The following is a 20,566-nucleotide window of genomic DNA, read 5'->3' as shown; positions in this document are numbered from 1 at the left end:
TAGTCCACGGCTGTAGCTACCTCTGTGTCGGCACTCGGCAGTCCATCCATAATTGTATACCACCTACCCGTGGATTTTTTTTCTTTCTTCTTTATACATACTACATCTCATTATCATCCAGTCTATATTAGCAGCAGACACAGTACAGTACGGTAGTCCACGGCTGTAGCTACCTCTGTGTCGGCACTCGGCAGTCCGTCCATAATTGTATACCACCTACCCGTGGTTTTTTTTTCTTTCTTCTTTATACATACATACTACATCTCATTATCATCCAGTCTATATTAGCAGCAGACACAGTACAGTACGGTAGTCCACGGCTGTAGCTACCTCTGTGTCGGCACTTGGCAGTCTATCCATAATTGTATACCACCTACCCGTGGTTTTTTATTCTTTCTTCTTTATACATACTACATCTCATTATCAACCAGTCTATATTAGCAGCAGACACAGTACAGTACGGTAGTCCACGGCTGTAGCTACCTCTGTGTCGGCACTCGGCAGTCCATCCATAATTGTATACCACCTACCCGTGGTTTTTTTTTCTTTCTTCTTTATACATACATACTACATCTCATTATCATCCAGTCTATATTAGCAGCAGACACAGTACAGTACGGTAGTCCACGGCTGTAGCTACCTCTGTGTCGGCACTCGGCAGTCCATCCATAATTGTATACCACCTACCCGTGGTTTTTTTTTTCTTTCTTCTTTATACATACTACATCTCATTATCATCCAGTCTATATTAGCAGCAGACACAGTACAGTACGGTAGTCCACGGCTGTAGCTACCTCTGTGTCGGCACTCGGCAGTCCATCCATAATTGTATACCACCTACCCGTGGTTTTTTTTTCTTTCTTCTTTATACATACATACTACATCTCATTATCAACCAGTCTATATTAGCAGCAGACACAGTACAGTACGGTAGTCCACGGCTGTAGCTACCTCTGTGTCGGCACTCGGCAGTCCATCCATAATTGTATACCACCTACCCGTGGTTTTTTTTTCTTTCTTCTTTATACATACATACTACATCTCATTATCAACCAGTCTATATTAGCAGCAGACACAGTACAGTACGGTAGTCCACGGCTGTAGCTACCTCTGTGTCGGCACTCGGCAGTCCATCCATAATTGTATACCACCTACCCGTGGTTTTTTTTTCTTTCTTCTTTATACATACTACATCTCATTATCATCCAGTCTATATTAGCAGCAGACACAGTACAGTACGGTAGTCCACGGCTGTAGCTACCTCTGTGTCGGCACTCGGCAGTCCGTCCATAATTGTATACCACCTACCCGTGGTTTTTTTTTCTTTCTTCTTTATACATACATACTACATCTCATTATCATCCAGTCTATATTAGCAGCAGACACAGTACAGTACGGTAGTCCACGGCTGTAGCTACCTCTGTGTCGGCACTCGGCAGTCCATTCATAATTGTATACTAGTATCCATCCATCTCCATTGTTTACCTGAGGTGCCTTTTAGTTGTGCCTATTAAAATATGGAGAACAAAAATGTTGAGGTTCCAAAATTAGGGAAAGATCAAGATCCACTTCCACCTCGTGCTGAAGCTGCTGCCACTAGTCATGGCCGAGACGATGAAATGCCAGCAACGTCGTCTGCCAAGGCCGATGCCCAATGTCATAGTACAGAGCATGTCAAATCCAAAACACCAAATATCAGTAAAAAAAGGACTCCAAAACCTAAAATAAAATTGTCGGAGGAGAAGCGTAAACTTGCCAATATGCCATTTACCACACGGAGTGGCAAGGAACGGCTGAGGCCCTGGCCTATGTTCATGGCTAGTGGTTCAGCTTCACATGAGGATGGAGGCACTCAGCCTCTCGCTAGAAAAATGAAAAGACTCAAGCTGGCAAAAGCAGTAGCACCGCAAAGAACTGTGCGTTCTTCGAAATCCCAAATCCACAAGGAGAGTCCAATTGTGTCGGTTGCGATGCCTGACCTTCCCAACACTGGACGTGAAGAGCATGCGCCTTCCACCATTTGCACGCCCCCTGCAAGTGCTGGAAGGAGCACCCGCAGTCCAGTTCCTGATAGTCAGATTGAAGATGTCAGTGTTGAAGTACACCAGGATGAGGAGGATATGGGTGTTGCTGGCGCTGGGGAGGAAATTGACCAGGAGGATTCTGATGGTGAGGTGGTTTGTTTAAGTCAGGCACCCGGGGAGACACCTGTTGTCCGTGGGAGGAATATGGCCGTTGACATGCCTGGTGAAAATACCAAAAAAATCAGCTCTTCGGTGTGGAACTATTTCAACAGAAATGCGGACAACAGGTGTCAAGCCGTGTGTTCCCTTTGTCAAGCTGTAATAAGTAGGGGTAAGGACGTTAACCACCTCGGAACATCCTCCCTTATACGTCACCTGCAGCGCATTCATAATAAGTCAGTGACAAGTTCAAAAACTTTGGGTGACAGCGGAAGCAGTCCACTGACCAGTAAATCCCTTCCTCTTGTAACCAAGCTCACGCAAACCACCCCACCAACTCCCTCAGTGTCAATTTCCTCCTTCCCCAGGAATGCCAATAGTCCTGCAGGCCATGTCACTGGCAATTCTGACGAGTCCTCTCCTGCCTGGGATTCCTCCGATGCATCCTTGCGTGTAACGCCTACTGCTGCTGGCGCTGCTGTTGTTGCTGCTGGGAGTCGATGGTCATCCCAGAGGGGAAGTCGTAAGCCCACTTGTACTACTTCCAGTAAGCAATTGACTGTTCAACAGTCCTTTGCGAGGAAGATGAAATATCACAGCAGTCATCCTGCTGCAAAGCGGATAACTGGGGCCTTGACAACTATGTTGGTGTTAGACGTGCGTCCGGTATCCGCCGTTAGTTCACAGGGAACTAGACAATTTATTGAGGCAGTGTGCCCCCGTTACCAAATACCATCTAGGTTCCACTTCTCTAGGCAGGCGATACCGAAAATGTACACGGACCTCAGAAAAAGACTCACCAGTGTCCTAAAAAATGCAGCTGGACCCAATGTCCACTTAACCACGGACATGTGGACAAGTGGAGCAGGGCAGGGTCAGGACTATATGACTGTGACAGCCCACTGGGTAGATGTATGGACTCCCGCCGCAAGAACAGCAGCGGCGGCACCAGTAGCAGCATCTCGCAAACGCCAACTCTTTCCTAGGCAGGCTACGCTTTGTATCACCGCTTTCCAGAATACGCACACAGCTGAAAACCTGTTACGGCAACTGAGGAAGATCATCGCGGAATGGCTTACCCCAATTGGACTCTCCTGTGGATTTGTGGCATCGGACAACGCCAGCAATATTGTGTGTGCATTAAATATGGGCAAATTCCAGCACGTCCCATGTTTTGCACATACCTTGAATTTGGTGGTGCAGAATTTTTTAAAAAACGACAGGGGCGTGCAAGAGATGCTGTCGGTGGCCAGAAGAATTGCGGGACACTTTCGGCGTACAGGCACCACGTACAGAAGACTGGAGCACCACCAAAAACTACTGAACCTGCCCTGCCATCATCTGAAGCAAGAAGTGGTAACGAGGTGGAATTCAACCCTCTATATGCTTCAGAGGTTGGAGGAGCAGCAAAAGGCCATTCAAGCCTATACAATTGAGCACGATATAGGAGGTGGAATGCACCTGTCTCAAGCGCAGTGGAGAATGATTTCAACGTTGTGCAAGGTTCTGATGCCCTTTGAACTTGCCACACGTGAAGTCAGTTCAGACACTGCCAGCCTGAGTCAGGTCATTCCCCTCATCAGGCTTTTGCAGAAGAAGCTGGAGACATTGAAGGAGAAGCTAACACGGAGCGATTCCGCTAGGCATGTGGACTTGTGGATGGAGCCCTTAATTCGCTTAACAAGGATTCACGGGTGGTCAATCTGTTGAAATCAGAGCACTACATTTTGGCCACCGTGCTCGATCCTAGATTTAAAGCCTACCTTGGATCTCTCTTTCCGGCAGACACAAGTCTGCTGGGGTTGAAAGACCTGCTGGTGAGAAAATTGTCAAGTCAAGCGGAACGCGACCTGTCAACATCTCCTCCTTCACATTCTCCCGCAACTGGGGGTGCGAGGAAAAGGCTCAGAATTCCGAGCCCACCCGCTGGCGGTGATGCAGGGCAGTCTGGAGCGACTGCTGATGCTGACATCTGGTCCGGACTGAAGGACCTGACAACGATTACGGACATGTCGTCTACTGTCACTGCATATGATTCTCTCAACATTGAAAGAATGGTGGAGGATTATATGAGTGACCGCATCCAAGTAGGCACGTCACACAGTCCGTACTTATACTGGCAGGAAAAAGGCAATTTGGAGGCCCTTGCACAAACTGGCTTTATTCTACCTAAGTTGCCCTCCCACAAGTGTGTACTCCGAAAGAGTGTTTAGTGCCGCCGCTCACCTTGTCAGCAATCGGCGTACGAGGTTACATCCAGAAAATGTGGAGATGATGTTCATTAAAATGAATTATAATCAATTCCTCCGCGGAGACATTGACCAGCAGCAATTGCCTCCACAAAGTACACAGGGAGCTGAGATGGTGGATTCCAGTGGGGACGAATTGATAATCTGTGAGGAGGGGGATGTACACGGTGATATATCGGAGGATGATGATGAGGTGGACATCTTGCCTCTGTAGAGCCAGTTTGTGCAAGGAGAGATTAATTGCTTCTTTTTTGGGGGGGGGGTCCAAACCAACCCGTCATATCAGTCACAGTCGTGTGGCAGACCCTGTCACTGAAATGATGGGTTGGTTAAAGTGTGCATGTCCTGTTTATACAACATAAGGGTGGGTGGGAGGGCCCAAGGACAATTCCATCTTGCACCTCTTTTTTCTTTTATTTTTCTTTGCGTCATGTGCTGTTTGGGGAGGGTTTTTTGGAAGGGCCATCCTGCGTGACACTGCAGTGCCACTCCTAGATGGGCCCGGTGTTTGTGTCGGCCACTAGGGTCGCTTATCTTACTCACACAGTCAGCTACCTCATTGCGCCTCTTTTTTTCTTTGCGTCATGTGCTGTTTGGGGAGGGTTTTTTGGAAGGGACATCCTGCGTGACACTGCAGTGCCACTCCTAGATGGGCCCGGTGTTTGTGTCGGCCACTAGGGTCGCTTATCTTACTCACACAGTCAGCTACCTCATTGCGCCTCTTTTTTTCTTTGCGTCATGTGCTGTTTGGGGAGGATTTTTTGGAAGGGCCATCCTGCGTGACACTGCAGTGCCACTCCTAGATGGGCCCGGTGTTTGTGTCGGCCACTAGGGTCGCTTATCTTACTCACACAGTCAGCTACCTCATTGCGCCTCTTTTTTTCTTTGCGTCATGTGCTGTTTGGGGAGGGTTTTTTGGAAGGGACATCCTGCGTGACACTGCAGTGCCACTCTTAGATGGGCCCAGTGTTTGTGTCGGCCACTAGGGTCGCTTATCTTACTCACACAGTCAGCTACCTCATTGCGCCTCTTTTTTTCTTTGCGTCATGTGCTGTTTGGGGAGGGTTTTTTGGAAGGGACATCCTGCGTGACACTGCAGTGACACTCCTAGATGGGCCCGGTGTTTGTGTCGGCCACTAGGGTCGCTTATCTTACTCACACAGTCAGCTACCTCATTGCGCCTCTTTTTTTCTTTGCGTCATGTGCTGTTTGGGGAGGGTTTTTTGGAAGGGACATCCTGCGTGACACTGCAGTGCCACTCCTAGATGGGCCCGGTGTTTGTGTCGGCCACTAGGGTCGCTAATCTTACTCACACAGCTACCTCATTGCGCCTCTTTTTTTCTTTGCATCATGTGCTGTTTGGGGAGGGTTTTTTGGAAGGGACATCCTGCGTGACACTGCAGTGCCACTCCTAGATGGGCCCGGTGTTTGTGTCGGCCACTAGGGTCGCTTATCTTACTCACACAGCGACCTCGGTGCAAATTTTAGGACTAAAAATAATATTGTGAGGTGTGAGGTATTCAGAATAGACTGAAAATGAGTGGAAATTATGGTTTTTGAGGTTAATAATACTTTGGGATCAAAATGACCCCCAAATTCTATGATTTAAGCTGTTTTTTAGGGTTTTTTGAAAAAAACACCCGAATCCAAAACACACCCGAATCCGACAAAAAAAATTCGGTGAGGTTTTGCCAAAACGCGGTCGAACCCAAAACACGGCCGCGGAACCGAACCCAAAACCAAAACACAAAACCCGAAAAATTTCAGGCGCTCATCTCTACTTAAGACAGGGGGGCCCCGGTGGAAGGTGGGGATATATTATATTGTGCATAACTCCCAACATGACCTATTTCAGGATGGACAAAATGCTCTCTACCTGGACTTCCCTCTTACTATATGTTTGGCGTCACCTGTGTTGAACTATTTAATTGATAAGAAAGGTATTTAAATACGGGTGATTGCAATCATTACTTAAGAGGGAAATCCAGGTAGAGAGCATTTTGTCCCTCCTGGAATGGGTCATGTTGGCGAGTATGAATTGTGTACATTAAATTTAAACCAAAAGATGTATATTAGATGTAAACTAATAGTTTAATAATGCCTGGATACTGTTTATAGCTGCACCTAATTGAGAGATAACTATTTTATTAAATCTCTTGTAGTGGAACAAAGACAACTTAAACAACCTTAAATTACACATAGAAAAATAAAATCCATCATTTATCTTGTCACATGCAAGAATAGCAGTAGCCTCTGTACTACTTACACACTGGGACAGGACTCAGGAGTTCTTTCTATAGACACTCATTAGATAACAGGTTACATAGAACCCAGACACCCAAGCAGAAAGGAGGAGAAGCTGGGATCCTTGTGTCAGTTACAGCTCTCTCCACCCTCCTATCTCTCCTCTGGTCAGATAGCTCGGTAACATAGTAACATAGTATGTGAGGTTGAAAAAAGACAATTGTCCATCGAGTTCAACCTATTTGTGGTCTCCTATGCATGATGATTTGACTAAAATTTCTGACTGATGCTGCTGTCAGCCGCTGCATTTTATCCCTATTTATAGTAACTATAATGCATGACTATGCACCATACCCCTGGATATCCTTATCCATTAGGAATTTATCTAACCCATTCTTAAAGGTGTTGACAGATTCCGCCATTACAACTCCCTCGGGCAGGGAATTCCAAACACGTATTGTCCTTACCGTGAAAAAGCCTTTACGCCGTATTGTGCGGAATCTCCTCTCCTCTAACTTGAGCGAGTGTCCACGAGTCCTCTGTGTTGATCTAACCAAAAACAGGTCCCGCGCAAGCTCTGTGTATTGTCCCCTTATATATTTGTAGATGTTGATCATATCCCCTCTTAGTCTCCGCTTTTCCAATGTAAACATGCCTAGTCTTTCAAGCCTTTCCTTGTATTCCATCGTCTCCATGCCCTTAATTAGTTTGGTCGCCCTCCTCTGTACCTTTTCAAGCTCCAGGATATCCTTTTTGTAGTACGGTGCCCAGAATTGTACACAGTATTCAAGGTGTGGCCTCACTAGTGATTTATATAACGGGAGTATAATACTCTCGTCCCTAGCATCAATACCCCGTTTTATGCATGCTAATATCTTATTAGCCTTCTTTGCTGCAGTCCTACTTTGGGTACTACTGCTTAGCTTGCTATCTATGAGGACACCTAAGTCCTTTTCCAGTACAGAATCCCCTAATTTTATCCCATTTAGTAGGTAGGTGTAATTTTTGTTCTTGTTACCACAGTGCATTACCTTACACTTGTCTGTGTTGAAGCGCATTCTCCATTTGGCTGCCCATGCTTCTAATTTAACTAAGTCATTCTGAAGAGACTCGGCATCCTCCTCTGTATTTATAGCCTTACACAATTTGGTATCATCTGCAAAAATTGACACCATGCTCTCTAGACCTTCTCTAGGTCGTTAATGAAAATATTGAACAATAGCGGTCCTAATACTGAGCCTTGCGGCACACCACTTAGCACTTCAGTCCAAGTTGAAAAAGATCCATTAACCACAACGCGCTGCTCCCTATTATCTAATAGGTAGCTCATGTAATCTGATACTCCTGTGTCTCTGCCTACACTGCATACTGTCCTGCTCGCATTCTGGCTGCCTGATTATGCTACAGCACAAGAGGAAAAACTAGTGATGTTAGTGTCCCCTGGCTGGCGGGCCCCTGACAAAGGGTAGCCCGGGGTACCATATGCCCTGCACCTCCACCTTAATCTGGCTATGATTGGTAGATACATAGGGGTCCTTACAAATTTTTGCCTTGGGGAAAGCAATATATATAGATATGACCTGCTCATTGTAATATGGTATTAGATGAACTGGAGGACATTATAATGTTATATAATATGAAGTGGGGCACTGTAATGTGCCACAATATGAAGTGGAAGCACTATGGTGCTTTATAGTGTGGCATAATATGAACTGGGGGCATCGTAATGTGGCATAATATGAAGTGGGGACACTGTATGGCATAATGTGCCTAATGTGAACTAGGGCGCTATTATGGGACATAAAATCAACAACTGCTGCAGAGAGGTGTCTCTCTAGAAGCATTGGGACGGAGGTCCCTTCAATATGTTGATATGGGGACCACAAAGTTCTGGCTACGCCCTTGTCTACCTAGTATGTCAGCTCTCACTGATAGGGTCCTTCTTCTATAAATTCAGTCCCATTACTACCCATTCTACTAGTGTTCCTTGTCTCCGAGTCCCATTCAGAAAATGTGACACGCATGTAGGACATATGTATTAATATTCACAGAACTGCCATGGTTATTAACACTCTGTATTGCGGCGGATATTTTTATTTTTAATGAAAATATCCCTGCTATCTATGTAGGGAAACCTGCAGGGACAGTGGTAGTGATAACTGTCCCTGTGAGTTACTTCTTTGGCATTTTGGAGGAGTTTTTTCACATTTGCGAAAAACTTCTTCGGGGGAATCTGACAATGAGCATGCAGGGATATCTACTGTAAGTCACTAAGTTGATTTCAGCCCAGGAGATCCCGCTAACCTGGCCAGCAATAACAGGACTTTAGAAATCTGCTCCTACTTGTTGTTCATAGTTTTATTTGGACAGTATAATAAATACACTCAAAAGGAAAAGTGCTGTGGTCAGCTTTCACACTAATTAGCCAGTAAAGGGGACCAATCTAAAAGCCCCTGGCGTATGATGTTTTTGTTTTGTTCTCCTTTTGTCTTAATGGTTTTGCATGCCATTTTATTGTGATCTATTATAGAAACATACATTGATATAATAGCAACAGGTTATAAACTTTCTATTGTTATATTGTGCAATAAATAAATTTGTGTAGATATATATATGTGTGTGTGTGTGTGTGTGTGTGTGTGTGTGTGTGTGTGTATGTAATTGAGTAATTGCAATGAGTAATTGATTGGTTAATTCACATGCCAGACCTCTTAATAATTAGCGCAAAAACTAATATATATTTACTGTTGCACTGCGTCTTTTTGAATTCTCACAAACACATATTGTAATAGTTTCTGCAGCTGTGAGACATAGAAAAAAAGCTTTTAGTGAAATATAACATTTGCTATACAGGTTGAGTATCCCATATCCAAATATTCCGAAATACGGAATATTTTGAGTGAGAGTGATACCCCTTTCACACTGACAAATATTTCCCGGGTTATTATTGCACATGAACGCACATCAACCTGGGAATTAAGTGTTAAAGGGTCCTGAAAGAATATCCCGGGTCAAGCATCCCGACATTTCATCCCAGGTCTCGACCTGGGTTGAATCCGGAATCGACCCGGGATGCGGTGCAGTGTGAACGGGTATGCTGGGTCAAGGCGTCCCGGCACCCGTTCCCTGCGTAGGAGGAGGCGGTGCTTGGAGATTATTATCTCCAAGCACCGCCTCCGGTAGCGTCAGCTGTGACGTCACCAACCCGGCAATATGCCAGGTCGGGCCGCAAGTCTGAAGGGGTCTCAAGCCGGGTCACACCTAAGAAGCACCCGTTTACACATTCCTGGGTGCGACCCGGCTATTGTCAGTCTGAAAGGGGTATTAGATAGTGAAACCTTTGTTTTCTGATGGCTCAATGTACACAAACTTTGTTTAATACACAAAGTTACAGTATTAAAAATATTGTATTATAAGACCTTCAGGCTGTGTGTATAAGGTGTAAACAAAACATAAATGAATTGTGTGAATGTACACACACTTTGTTTAATGCACAAAGTTATTAAAAATATTGGCTAAAATGACCTTCAGGCTGTGTGTATAAGGTGTATATGAAACATAAATGCATTCTGTACTTAGACTTGGGTCCCATCGCCATGATATCTCATTATGGTATGCAATTATTCCAAAATACGGAAAAATCCGATATACAAAATTCTTCTGGTTCCAAGCATTTTGGATAAGGGATACTCAACCTGTACTATGGTTCAGTATTAGCGCCTGATTTGAGTCAGTTTGGAGGAAGAGGCAATGATATTTGCAGATGAACCAACATATGAAGGCCTTACAGATCCTGTAACAAAGAACATAATCCAAGTTCCTGTGAAAGGACCAGTCTTTCCGGCTCGGGGTAAATGGCAATGTGCGAGATGCCTTTTTTTCATCAATTAATTGGGCACACATAGAAACTGGAAAAGCATCATCATCATCATCATCATCATCATCATCATCAATCACACTGCACAAGGACTCTGTGGATCTAGAGCAAAACCAGCAAATTCCTGTGCCCTACAGTGACGTTTTAAAACCCCCAATTCTTGCCACAGGCCAGAGGTGTTTTGCTAACATTGAATTTGTATGCCCTATATGGGGTGATACTTATCACATAGTGCCAATGGGATCAGATGCTATATCATCAGACAAAGACATGCACGAAAAATAAAATAGAAAAGCCTAAAAAAATATCTTGTTCCTGCTGCATCTGATGCCTGCCTCGACCTCGACTATATCCCTGAAGATGTACTGTCCCATGGCTGACCCAAACTCAGCTATGCCCCTGAAGACGCACTGTCTTCTGTCTGCCCCGACCCCAGGTGCGCCGCTGGAAATGCACTGTCTGCCACCTGCCCGACCTTGGCTACATCCCTGGATAATTACTGTCCACTTTCTCCGCTGACCTTGGCTATGTCCCTTGAGATGCACTGTCTGCCGCCTGCCATGATTTTGTCTGCATCCCTGGACATACACTGCCGCTTGCCCCAACCTCCACTATATTCCTGGAGATTCACTGTCTGCCGCCTGCCTCAACCTTGGCCACATCGCTGGAGATGTACTGTCTGCCATCTGCCCTGACCTTGGCTACTCTAGAAATTGATTTCTTTACTGAAATATATACATTGCTCAATTGATAAGATAGTTTAAAAAAATAAATAAAGGTGTTTAGCTTAAATAGATGTGGATTTACTGTGGCTACATCCTTGGATATGCACTGTCTGCCGTCTGCTCCAACTTTAGCTATGTTGCTGGACATGCACTATCTGCCACCTGCCCAGACCTCAGCAACTATAGTATAGATATTGATTTCTTTACTGAAATATACAGTATACATTACTCAATAAATTAAAGTTTAAAAAAGAAATACAGTAAAGGTGCCTTGCTTAATTATATGTGGATTTATTATGCATCACAGCGACTGTATCTAATATAACAGGGTAAGGGGAACAGATACCATCTCCTGGGATAGATAGCAGGATATAGCAGCTGGGAGATCACACAAGACCGTTGGTTTGGTGCAACTGGCCTCAACCAGTTTTATTGTTCAAAAAAATAAAAGTAAACATAAAAAAAAAATACCTTGCCCTCCGGCGCTAACTGTACACAGGATAATCCTAACTAACGAAAATAAAACAATACATTATTTTTTTTTTTTTTACCAGGCGTAGCTAACTGGATTTCAAGAGCAGGTTTCTCTCACAGAGATTTCAAAACCTCTCCTTTTTCCGAAGCCTTTCTAACACATCCATATAGCTGAAAGCCCTAATTAGCCTTCTGTGAGGCTAAAAGCCGAAAGACCCAAACTGGGCCTTAATCAGTGGCGTGCGGTGAGGTCAGTGGCTGGTGAGGCACTGCAGCCACAATGTCCTCTGAATCCCGCCGATGACCCCTACCGCAGCCAAGCTGATGCCTTCTACCGCCTCCAAGCCAATGCCTGCTACTGCCATCGCCCCTGATGCCTGCTACTGCTAAATGCTGCCACCACCGCTAATGGCCTACAAAATTGCCGCCATCAATTGCCCTTGCCGCCATTTCACATCTCAGTCCGATGCCACCAACGCCAGCAGCATGGCTGCTCACCAAACAGGCGGCTAATATGTTGTACATTTTTATAAAATAAAAAACAAATATTAGTGTTTGGGACTGGGGAGGGAGTGGAAGGAGCACATGAATGCAATTTTGTCCATTGCTGCAGTAATCCCGCGGGGTTGTGTCTATGTTACCTTCGTGCTCAGGACCTGGAAGTGACAAAACGAGAGGGCAGGAGAGAACTTCCGCCCTTACAGCACTTAAATGTTTTCTTCGTTCTCCGTTCGTTTGGGGTAATTATTTTTTTCTATGCAGCATTGAACCCTCCCGGGCTCGCTTCGCTCGCCGCGCTTTGTGCTTGGTGTCTCGCTTCGCTCGCCACCGTTTACTATTCCAAATAGATTGTGACATGGACCCAGGGGGTTATGGGAAAGGTCCTCTCCACGAAGGTAAACTAGACGCTACCAATCCACCGTGGGTAAACGTAAGAGTTGCGAGGGGGGGTTTCCGTGTGTGTTACACACACACATATAAATTCTCCTCCCACCATTTAACCCTAACACACACACCCCATGCCCAGCCTACGTCTAACCTACCCCACCCCTGCAGCCTAACCCAAACCCTCCGCTGGTATACTGACTGTTGGGATCCCGACTGCAGGGATCTTGACCGCATCCCAGTATAGGTCTATTCCTAATTTGAACTGCAGAATGCAGCGTTCCCTACCACGCTTTGACTGCGGACTGTCTCCACACCGCACACACACTTTCACTGCAGAATACACACACACTCAGACAGTCCCACATACATACACATTACACACACACACTCAGACTGCCCACACACACACGCACACACACACACACACACACACACACACACACACACACACACACACACACACACACACTGTGACTGCAGGCTGCCCCCCTCGCCCCATACACACTAGGACAGTGCTGGTCACACACACACACACACACACACACACACACACACACACACACACACTCTGTGACTGCAGGCTGCCCCCATCCACACTAGGACAGTGCTGGTCACACACACACACACACACACACACACACACACACACACTCTGTGACTGCAGGCTGCCCCCATCCCCCATACACACTAGGACAGTGCTGGTCACACACACACACACACACACACACACACACATACTGTGACTGCAGGCTGCCCCCCTCGCCCCATACACACTAGGACAGTGCTGGTCACACACACACACACACACACACACACACACACACACACACACACACACACACACACACACACACACTCTGTGACTGCAGGCTGCCCCCATCCACCATACACACTAGGACAGTGCTGGTCACACACACACACACACACACACACACACACACACACACACACACACACACACACTGTGACTGCAGGCTGCCCCCATCCCCCATACACACTAGGACAGTGCTGATCACACACACAAACACACACTGTGACATGCAGGCTGCGCCCCTCCCCCATACACACTAGGACAGTGCTGCTGATCACACACACACACACACACACACACACACACACACACACACACACACTGTGACTGCAAGCTGTCCCACTCCCCATACACACTAGGAAAGTGCTAGTCATACACACTGTGACTGCAGTCTGCCCCCCTCCCCCCACTCGTACTGCAGCTTAAACAATGTGTCTGCAGACTGTCGTCCCCCCCCATTCCCAACACACAAACTCTGCCTGCCCACTCCCATGCTATAAGAGGAAGCTGGTACCTGTCTACTAGTGGCAGCTGTGCTGTCTCGAAGTCCGGAGTCTGGAGCTGAGGAGGAGGGCTGCCTGTTCCCTTGCTGCACTGCTTGGTACACAACACATGGTGGCTGGGAAGAGCAGCCGAGGACAGCTCACATTACAGCCCCAGCGTTCAGTGCCCAATCACATAAGATCAGGGACAGGGGCGTGCTTTCATATGAGCTGACAGCACGCCCCTGTCACAGAGGCACTGCTATTAGGTGCCGCTCTGGGGGTTTTTCTTCATGAGTTTTTGCTGCACAATGCTTGGCCCCGCCCCCCGCTTCCGGACCATTCACACTGACATCGGGAGGCACCAAGAGCAGTGCCTCCCACACACATTAAGACATGTTTCTACATAGTAAATTTATATAAATGCTAAAGGATTAACTATTAAAATAATACTAAGAAGATATTCTGTGTCATAAGTATCTTCTTAGTATTATTTTAATCATTATGACAGGGGAGGCACTGCCTCCCCTGACTGCACGTCCCTGGCCTTAATGAATGGAGAACTCACCTTCTCTCCTCACATCAAACCCCAGGACCCTTATCTGGTTCCCTCTCTCAGCAGAACCAACACAATATTCCTGGTGTTTTAAAACATAAAGGTAAGACACCTGGGGCAAATATACCTGTCTTCCACCACTATTCCAGTGATCTTGTCACGCTAGAGATACAGTTGCTCTGACACAGGTGTCCATGTTCAGATGGAGAATCTACACTTCCATATGGCTTGTGTAATGTTCGATGGTGCAGCCACTTGTGATGCATTAGTGCAGCAGATTAAGGGCATCTCAGTAGAAAGACCATTGGCTTCGGCATAAGCAAAAGACGCAGTCACTTCTGCAATACCATCCACTTCTTTATCAGGCGAACAATATGCTACTCTCGAGGTTTAGAATTATTGGAAGTTTTTTTTAATCAATTGGATATATGCTTATTCATTTTTAGAATGCTCCTTTAAAGCAAAACTATCAAAGTAGCCATCCTGATTTTTCGGGCACTGTTTCACTGTCCCACCAGTGTGTGTGTGTGTGTGTGTGTGTGTGTGTGTGTGTGTGTGTGTGTTTGTGTGTAAGGGGGGTTGGGGGATGGGGTAGCACATTTTCAAGAGCAATGGTTGGATAGATTCCTTGTGTATGGCATCTACAAAGTGCCGGGGTCAGCCTAAGGGCACCCAGCATCGTGGGGAGCACTGGGCACCCCCCAGAGTGGCGCTACTGGGGACATGTTGCAAGGCAACGTCCCTTTTGGATGCGTGTTACTCTGAGATGTTATTTATTTATTATTTATTAAGAGTTTCTGATATAGCGCAGCATATCCCATTGTTTTTTTTGGATGTTGTGAGGTATATACTTCAAGTAAGGAGGTGTATACATTACAGAATTTTCTTTTATCCTTCTTATATGCTAAGGCTCTATACAAGTGTAATGGTTAATGCACCTACATCCATCTAATACATGTTGTCAAACTTCTAGTAGCCACCGAAGCGCGAAACACAAAACAGATGTGAGGAGCAGTGTTAGCCTTTTATTATATAGAACAGTGATAAAGATGGCTGGCAGGGGTCTAATCTTAATGTATGCAATATAGTTGCTGATCCATAGGGACGGGAAAGCTACAGTACCAGGAATCATACCTATTCAGGGTCAGCCCCTGCCCAAGCCTGGGTCACCCTAGAGAAAAATATTCCTCACATCCCTGTGACCCATTCTCACTAACCTAGGGCCTTTTTCAGATTGGATCACAGTCTGAATCCCTTTGGGGAGGCCCAGTGAGATGCTAAAAAACATCTCAGGGCTGCGATCGCCTGTGCCTGATTGACAGGCAGAGGCAGTCGCGGGGCAGGAGGGGGAGTGCCGGACAATGCAGGAGTGTATGGACCGTAGTGGGGAGTGGGCCACTGCACCTGCATGACGTCTAGGCTGCGCAGGCAGGGAGCTACTCTGCGGGTGCAAAAGCATCACCAATATGCGATGCTTTTGCACCTGTGCAGGGGGGGCAGGACCTGACATGCGGGGCGGACAAGCCCTGTGCTGGGCGTCCCCCCACATGTCTGAGTAACTGATTGTAGATGTACTAAATTTAGCACATCTACGATCAGATCTAAATCACCCCCCTACTCCGTCTTTGTATTATTTTCAAATGGGTGGGGGAGGGGGTATTAGAAATCTAAAAATGTTCAAATACTTCAAATGGCTTATGAAATCATGTGGCTTGCTAGCCTGCTGGGAAGGTGTACCGCTCCTGATATACAGTACACCTAAGGGGTTCTATGCTAAACCATACTTGCCTACTCTCCCGGAGCAGCCGGGAGGCTCCCGAAAATCGGGCCGGTATTGTGGGCATTGCAAAGCAGGGGGCTGGGTTACAATGATGCGTTGCATCTCCTTGCTCCGTACCGCCTCCTCCACAGCCCCTCCTGTGCGACCTGGCTGCCATAAAGTAGGCAACTATGGGCTAAATATGCATTTTTAACCATATAATTGTAGCCATGATTCCATTAATATCTTTTATATATTTGTTGTAATTTTTGACATTTGTATTTTTCTATTTGTATTTTTTAATATCCAAACTATACCTAAATGTCTATTCCTAAATGTACTTACTTGAGATGTAAGAATATAATCGCTGGACAGAGGGAGAAATAGGAAATAAAAGCAGGTTGAAAGCCAGATGGAATATTTAATGGAAAGTTAAATAGAAGGCAAGGGATCTGAAACGACTTCTTAATGGAACTGCTCCTCACTCCATTTAATCCTGGTCTGCTAAAGCAATGTCCAAGTCAGAAAGATAGCAGAGCTAACAAGGTAATTTAGAAAACATAATCACAATTTCCTGTACTATACTAATAGGCAGTGTATATAAATATCAGAACATTATATTAAAAGATGGATTAAATGTGTGCAATAGATTAGCAAAACTTTTTGGTCAAGTTTGACAATTGTTTTTTGATGAGTAAGTTCTTTTAAAAATAACCAACAGGAAGCAAAAGGCACCCATGGCTCATTTACGGTACACAGAAACGGAGGCTTGCACTTCCTTTTTATTTGCACCAAACAAGCCTATTTGTTTAGCAAATGCAGTTAAAGCTTTCATCTGGCCCTCGGAACTGAACTCATAAAAGGGGATGTGTTTTCTTTTGGAGATCTACTGCAACATGTATATGGTGGATATGATAGAAAGGTCACTTTTCTGTCCAACCTACACACACTTTTCCTTTAATTAATTCATACTTTTTCTAAAAATATTGCTCTTTAGCTTCATTTAGATTTTACATTTGGGACATAAGATCATTTTTATTTCTACTTCTGCATGTACTATATGTTACATTGGTCGAAGTGTGCAAAATACATACCAATTGGCAAAGCCCACTTCCCATCCTCTCAGAGAGCAGGAAGCCTTCTTTCTAAAGCTGAGTACACACTAAAAGATATATCGACCGTTCCATTGGGAGATATGCTGTATCTGTAGTGTATCGGCGGTTGTGTAGTGTACACCTGATATGTCTGAACGAGATTGTTCACATCTGATGGCGATATATTTTACAGTTATATCAGCATGTCTGGCTATCTGTACAGGCGACCTGCTGACTGCCAGTCAGAGCTTAAAGTGGTCCTGGAGAGGTGGTGGAATTAATTTTCCACGCCAACTATCCCACCCCTCTCACACACACACACACACACACACACACACACACACACACACACACACACACACACACACACACACACACACACACACACACACACCCATCACATTAAGTAGAGCCAGGGCCAGTGCTAGTGTTTTCAGCACCTCCCGGCAAACTATTAATTAGTGTAGTAATTCTTATAATATATAAGGGACATCGATCTCTCAAAGAAGCAGCATGATCGCATTATAGTACCCCCAGTTCAAATTACACTGCATGTAGTGCCCCTGATTTATAGTACACCACATAGTAATGCCCCTTATTCAGGTTATGTTACTCAGTAGTGCCCTTTATCCATATTGAACTGCACACTCAGTAGTGCCCTTTATCCATATGCACGTTATGCCACACAGTAGTGCGCCTTATATGCAATGCCCACAGTAATGCCCCTTATACACAATTCCCACAGTAGTAGTGCCCCTTACACATAATGCTCTCAATAGTAGTGTCCTTTACACATAATGCCCACAGTAATGCCCCTTATACATAGCTATGGTTCTGTCACTCCAGCAGCTCACTGCCTGTGTCACTCCAGCAGCTCCATGCCCTGTATCCCTTCAGTAACTTCCCCACCTCTCTTGTCCCTCCAGCCACCTCTCATCTTGTCTTCAAGATGTACAGAGCCTGTTCCTCTTCACTTCAGCAGTGGTGACAGGACGATATCACACACACCTTGCCGAATAAGGAAGCCACTGGGACCTGGGGAGGGGATGAATGCTGTCCAAAAGACACCACATGTTAGAGTACCAGGAGGGGTGGGCTGTAGATGGAGGAGGACCATGGAGCCACCATGACCAGAGGAAGGAGGAGGTTGCTGTAGCTCATCAGTAACACTAGCGCCACCTGCATAATCTACTGATGTAGGTGATGGGGCAGGTTTTTCGGCTGGAATTACTGTGCAGGGCAATGGAGGTGGTGGAACTCAGTTCCACCTTGTTCCCCCTCACTTTAACCCCTGCCGCCAGTACACTGGCTGTATGGACTGAAATCACAGCTGGGCAGGCAAATTTAAATGCCCAGCCTGTTGTGATGTCAGGCCAGACATATCGACCAGTTGATTGGTAAGTTTGTATGCTTACCAAATCTGCCACTATATCGGCTGAGCCACCTAACGGAGGACTCATCAGTATAGTTCGTACCCAGCATAACTGTGACTTCTACATCCCTTTATCTCATTTAAACAATCATGTTCCGAAACAGAAATCTTGTTTCTGTATAATTAGGATCATGGTGGGCACTCGGCAATGAATGCTCAGCTACTCCCATCAATCAAAAGTGCAAATATTTATACCCCACAGGTACCACCATCTTGGGCTGAACACTTACTAAAATTGGTGCAATTCATTAAAAGTAGGCATCATTTTGCAAGGCCGCAAGATCTATAAACAGGAAGAAATTAATAAAATCATTTCATAAATTAATAAAATAAGCATCTGAAGACATTCAATATCCGGAGCATGAAAGCTACTGTAAATGTTGTAACAACTACTTTAGTTGAGTACCCATGCCTTCCTTTTATAGTAAAAAATGTGCTGGCTATCTCCATCTCAGTATGGTAATAATGGAAATTTGATTAGAAAACAAATTTATTATTTGAATAAATAATGTTGAAGGCTGTATTTTTTAAAATGTATTTATTGTCAGACTGACCCTGTGTTACTCAGATGCTGCCCCATCTGGGGTGGTCTTCTGTTTGCCGGCGGTCGGGCTCCCGGCGCTCAGTATACCGGCGCCGGGAGCCCGACAGCCGGCATACCGACAATTATTTTCCCTCGTGGGGGTCCACGACCCCCATAGAGGGAGAATAAAATAGTGTGGCGCGCGTAGCGCGCCACCGTGCCCGTAGCGTGGCGAGCGCAGCGAGCCCGCAAGGGGCTCATTTGCGCTCGCCAAGCTGTCGGTAAGCCGGCGGTCGGGCTCCCGGCGCCGGGATGCTGGTCGCCGGGAGCCCGACCGCCGGCCAGCCGTAGTGAACCCCCCATCTGATGGAGGCGATAAGTAAATTTTTTTAATGCTGAAATAAGTGACAATAACAAACAATAGGGTTTGGAGTAAATTAAGCTACAGTACAAGCTGAATAAAAATGTATAATATGTGTGGTCAGATTTCCAGTAGGGAAGGGTAGAGTCACAGAAACATAGAATGTGACGGCAGATAAGAACCACTTGGCCCTTCTAGTCTGACCCTTTTTTACCATATTTTTACCTCAAACCTTATTTGATCCTTATTTCTTTGTAAGGATATCCTTATGTCTATCCCATGAATGTTTAAATTGCTCTACTGTCTTAGCCTCTACCACCTCTGATCAGTGGCAGATTTAGCGGGGGGAGATTAGGATGAACGCCCCCCCCTCTACACATACCTGAGGTGCTGCCTGGCTACGGCTACCGCAGATGATCGTCACGGCCACGGCGGGCGGAAGTACTGTACAGCCGGGTGCACTCCACCACTACAGACACAGACAGGCGTTGTCATCATTTCAGGGGCTTGTCTGAGAGATCATTGTAGTTATCCTCTTAGTTTTAGTGTTTTTTTAAAGTAAAATGTAAGTTTTTTTAGTTTAAAATCTACTTTGTAATCTATTTAAGGTATTTTCACAGTTATCATTAAATTAAGTTTAAGCTTTAGCCTTACTACCTGTAATGCTGCTTTTAGGCATTCCTTATTATTAAATACATTATTTGAATTAAATTTGCTCTTCTGCTTATAAAAATAACGGGCAGCGGCTGTTAGTACATATGAGCCGCCCTGAACACCATAGAAACCAACAACAGCGGCATAGCGGAGACGCAGACAAGGGAGGCGGAAACAGGAAGAGGGCTGGATGATAAAACTTTATTAGTACATACAAGGATGTACCAGCGCGACGTTAACAACAGCCTTAAGCG

The 20,566-nt window shown here is 45.6% G+C and overlaps 1 long non-coding RNA gene across 1 annotated transcript in view; it reads right to left on the bottom strand.

The window, feature by feature from the left end:
- LOC134890996 (uncharacterized) overlaps positions 1–14,183 on the bottom strand; it is a 149,593-nt gene extending 135,410 nt beyond the window's left edge. The window contains exon 1 of the long non-coding RNA XR_010171422.1: positions 13,966–14,183. This is a non-coding gene — a long non-coding RNA (uncharacterized LOC134890996). The remainder of the gene's footprint in view (positions 1–13,965) is intronic.
- Between the last annotated feature and the right edge of the window lie 6,383 nt (positions 14,184–20,566).

The sequence above is a fragment of the Pseudophryne corroboree genome, chromosome 1 (genome assembly GCF_028390025.1).
Source record: "Pseudophryne corroboree isolate aPseCor3 chromosome 1, aPseCor3.hap2, whole genome shotgun sequence".
Lineage (NCBI taxonomy): Eukaryota > Metazoa > Chordata > Amphibia > Anura > Myobatrachidae > Pseudophryne > Pseudophryne corroboree.
This window is presented reverse-complemented; position numbering and strand designations above follow the sequence as displayed.